The sequence below is a fragment of the Cervus elaphus genome, chromosome 29 (assembly GCF_910594005.1).
Source record: "Cervus elaphus chromosome 29, mCerEla1.1, whole genome shotgun sequence".
Taxonomy (NCBI): Eukaryota; Metazoa; Chordata; class Mammalia; order Artiodactyla; family Cervidae; genus Cervus; species Cervus elaphus.
The window spans coordinates 61,627,473-61,632,439 of record NC_057843.1 but is presented as its reverse complement, the minus strand read 5'-3'; the positions used below and the strand labels follow the sequence as shown (position 1 = coordinate 61,632,439).

General features: G+C 45.3%; 1 pseudogene; it reads left to right on the top strand.

Annotated features, from left to right (window-relative positions):
- The first annotated feature begins 801 nt into the window (after nt 1–801).
- Nucleotides 802–2,445, top strand: LOC122685919 (annotated as a pseudogene).
- Nucleotides 2,446–4,967: the final 2,522 nt, after the last annotated feature.

The window sequence follows — 4,967 nt, the reverse complement described above, 5'->3', positions numbered from 1 at the left end:
TGACCCTGCGGCTCGCTCAGGCATGAGGAAATGTGGTTCAGCCCCCAGTTAAAGAGGAAGGACTGTGTGTCGCTCTCTGCTAGGCGCCAAGAAGACAGGCAGGACTCAAACTCAGCTCTGCCCGTGAGGCACCCCAGCAGGGAGCAGCTATAGTACCTGGTAAACTGCAGGCAGGGGCATTAAACTCCCTCAGAGTGCTCAGAGGAGGAGCCCTCTAGCACAGTTTGAACATCTCTGCTTTTTTGAGACTCTCCAGTTAGCTTAATTGATGATAATTTCTGCACTGATTGAACAATAATGTTTATTCTCTGTTCACATCTAGCTTTTCATTATGGATTTTAATCACAGCCTTATAGAACATTGTATATGGAAAGCCCTGTGAGGATATTTTGTGTCTTTCCAGGGTGAAAAGTCCCCATAGCTCTTCTCTCATTTGTTTTCTTACACTAGATTGCATTTTCCCATCTTGAAAATCCTGTCTGAACATAGAGTAACACTTGGGTTCACATTTTCCCTGACTTCAGTAATTTATCTTTCTACTTCCTCTATGGGTCATTGGTACCATCTTCTCTACCTCATCTTCCCCTTAAGCCCCACTCTGAACTTGCCCATTGAGATGGTAGCAGGGTTTTTGCTCTTCAGGAGGTATCGGGACAGAGGAGAGAACACTAGGGGAAGCAGAGAGTGTGAGACTTGGAAGATGGGTAGGATTTAGGCAGAATAAGGGGCTTATTTGGAGACCTCTCAGTGGCTCAGTTTGGAATTAATACAGGAGTTGTATCATTTCCATTTTCTGGCAATATGGAGCATGGTACGAGAAATGGGATTTATCTTGGTAGATATCCCAGGAGAAAAACAGGTCATCTACGCGGATGCTGCAAGGTTCCCTCCTTGGGCCTGTGAATGGCACAGTGGCTCCTGGAAACCTCAGGACTTGGTTAACAAGTTATTAGGAAATATGAACAATCCCAGTAAAAGTAGCAGTAAAGCTAGATGCTCCTTAAACAGATTCTTCACATTTCTATAGTATAATCATCATTGTAATGATTATTATCTATTGAGTGCCTATGTGAGATATTATTGTCTCCATTTTATAGGTGAGAGAACTGAGGCTCAAAGAGTTAAGAGACTTGCCCAGGATCATACACCTAGTAAGGGCTGTTGGTAGAATTTAAACCCAGGCCGATTGTATCTCAAAGCCTGCACTACTCTTTTGCCTCTTAGACATGTGTAAACTGGCAAGGTGGTGAGGATGGCTCGGTTTAACCACTTACCAGGTGCTTTTCTCCAGGGACTGAGAAGGAATGAGATGTGCCATGGGAAATTTTAAGAAATTATCTATGTGGCGGACCACTACGACACTAAAACTTTCAGCTGCAGTGAATCAAGGCCCAGCTTCTCCTTCTGTGAAACTAAAACAGGTCAGTGGGCCAGGTCTCTCAGGAGTAAGTTATCAAGAGAATAGATGAGAACATTGATTCTGTGGGTGGAAGAGGAATACAGCTGCTAATAGCTGCAGAGATAGTGCTAGGAGAATAGCAGTGTACTTCTGGACATTCTTCCCTTCCACCATTTCGTGATCGCTGTATTCCAGCCCTGGTCGATGGGGTTCTTTGTAGTTCATGGAACTCCTTCCCTCTCACCATTTCGTGATCGCTGTACTCCAGCCCTGGTTGATGTGGTAATAGTTTCTCTTCTACAAACCTCTGCAGCGAATAGAGACTCAGTGTTAAGTCACCTAGCCGTGTCTGACTCTGCAACCCCATGGACTGAAGCCCGCCAGGCTCCTTTCTCCAGAGTTCTCCAGGCAAGAATACTGGAGTGGGTTGCCATTCCCTTCTCCAGGGGAACTTCCTGACCCAGGGATCGAACCCGAGTTCCCACACTGCAGACAGACTCTTTACCATCTGAGCCACCGGGAAGCCCGTAGAGGCTCAGAGATGCTACATAATTTTCCGTAGGTAGCACAGCTTGTTAGCGTGCCATTTGCATTCAAGCTTTCAAAAGCCATCCTTCCCACTGCACCCTCCTTTCCATTATATCTCTGAAGTGCTTGGTGGGAACAGGGAGGCGGCGGTGGCGGCTCTGGCAGCTTGGGATTGAGTGCAGGCGACAGGGTCTCCAGGTTCTTCAGAGGCCCCTCAGGTCCTCTGTCACTCATTCTGCAGTCTCAGTCTCTGAGGAGGGGCATAGGTGTTAACAGCAGTGGCATCTGATAAGGAACCTGATCCTGTACGGTAATTCTTCATGGACAAGACCAGGGAATATAGAACTAGGGGACAGACATCTGGAGGACCTGTTGATGCTGACCCAGAGTGTCAGCAAGAACTGGACAGGGAGCTTTTTAAGCTTGACCAAATATATGATAAAGCAGACATGAACACTTTCCCTAACTTCACATTTGAAGACCCCAAGTTCGAAGTTGTTGAGAAACCACAGTCCTGAATAAATAATGTAAAATTTTTCTGGTAATTTGTGCTGGATTAGTTGTACAATGGGTCAGAAGTAACAATAAACATACATTTCACAGCTGTAAAAAAAAAATAAAGTGATTGATCGGAGAACCCAAGATGATGCTTGTCAGAAGGAATTGTGTGAAGTGTAAAGAATGAGGTGAAACAAACAAAATCATTAAGACTAAATACCAGATTCAGTAAGGAAACAGCAGGATCAAAGGAGTTCTTCCTGAGGACAGGGTGCCCGAATGGGCTTAGGTGGGTCAGCTGCAAATATGGTCCATAGAGGAAATGAAGAGGTGGGAGGGAAATATGTGGAGAAAGGAGTGGAGGACTCATGTAAAGAATACGATAGCAAACCTACTTCAGGTGGAACCCACTTTGGAGGGACTAAGGGAGGGAGTGGCAGGTTTAACAGAGCAGGGAGGTAAAAGGAGAGGCTATCTGGAGATCAGGGACTCTCGTTCATCTGTGAGGAAAGCAGAGCCTCCCCACAAGTTTTGAAAGATTGAAATTATACCAAAAAAGAGTGAAGCTCAACTGTGTAATAGATACCACATAAAACAGAAAGTGGGGAGTATTCTTAGATAAGACATAAAGGCATCAAAACTGGGTGCACTCATTATAATTAAGCTACGCGTTTTTTAAGGGACATTATTGGGAATGAAAAACTGAATTTAGGGGTCACATCTTTGGAATGCTGTGGGAAGTACTTAGGCTTCCCAGGTGGCGCAGTGGGAAAGCAGCCACCTGCCAGTGCAGGAGACGGAAGAGACAGCAGTTCGATCCCTGGGTCAGGAAGATCTCTGGAGGAGGAAATGTCAACCCACTCCAGTATTCTTCCCTGGGAAATCCCATGGACAGAGGAGCCTGGCGGGCTACAGTCCCTGGCGTCACAGAAGACTTGGACACAAGTCATGCACACACCCAGAGACACGCAGATGGGAAGTGTTTACTCCCATGCCTCGTGTCCTGTTCTACTCCTTGCTTGGACTACTGAGGCCGCAGACCACTGCCAGCTCTGGCTGTTTTTGGATATCAACCAGGTGTCGTTTCCTTGACTCTGCCTTCGTTGGAGTCCATGAGCTGCGATGAGTAACATTCCTGAATCCTATTCTAAAGATGCTAACTGTTCTTTAAGAGTACTATGACTGGATATCACAAACCTGTTAATAGAAGTAGCCACGTGACACCCGCAGTCAGTCCCCAAAGACCCAGCAACTGCAAGAAGATGCTTTAAAAGTAAATTTGCTTTTCATATTCTGTGAGAAGTTTAGCAATTTCAGCATCAGGGAGCATTACCTGATTCATCCTCACATTTGTTCTTTAAGACCTCCCCAAATACATTTGTTACGACTAGTGAATGTAATCATTTAAGAAACTCTTTTGATTCATAATGATGGTTGGGAGGAGAGTGGTAATTTGATACAGACATTTTATTATTTTTTTGCATTTATGTTTAATCGGAGGACAGTCGCTTCACACTGTCGTGCTGGTTTCCACAGTGCGGCACCATGAACCAGCCGTGAGTGCACACATCCCTCCCTCTAAGCCTCTCTCCCACGCACCCCAAGACCCCACCCCTCAGCCTGGTGCTCTCTGATGATGTTTTTTGTAACAGCTTTAATGTCTTTTACTAAGAGTCCACTTTTACTCACTGGGGGCTCTGTGTATTGTGGACTCTTATCAGATAAATGGATGACATTATTTTTTAAAGTGTATTGTATGGGATTGAGTTCACTACAAACTATAGGTATCAAGAAATATGGGAAGGAGTAGGGTCAGATTACAGGGAGCATGTTGCACAGTGTCCAGATCTGGTTGGGAGGCCAAAAAGGAATTGTTAATGGGCCCCAGCCCAGGAGAACTTAGGCTGGGTGTCAGGCTGGGAGTTGTAGTCATGGGGCAAAACCAGCCTCCAACTGGGAGAGGAACAGGAAGGAGGGAGGACAGGAAAATGCTTTGTATAGGTGGGGAGCTGGGCGGGGTTCTATAGCTTCATGGCCTGCTTTGAAGGATTCTCATCCCCAGGAGTCATAGACTGAAATCATTTGGACCCAGAGCTTGGTGTTTATATGTGACCAGGAGCTGATATCTATCTGTGTGTAAAAAGCCTTGGAATCGAATTATACCATGTTTAGGGGCCCGTGGAAAATGGTCTAAAAAATGTTTGAATACAGTCAGTCATTCAATATTTCTCTGTGTTAATCTCACTTGTTAATGTTTTTGGTTATGTTTATAGAAGTCATAATAAAACAATTTTAGGGCAAAATATTTAGCAGGTGTGTGTCAGCATGCTGTGGTAAAGAGGGCATGGAACAGAAAGCCTGGGTTCCGACTCCAGAACCACTGATTGCCATCTGTGGATGGGGGCAGGCACTCTATCTCTATGAGGCTCACATTCTTCACACACACTGGGGGACTGAGAGAATTCACAGAGTAGTAACAGTCACAATCAGCGAGCTGTGAGAGGTCCTGCATGTATAAGGTAGTGATACTAGTAATAAATGA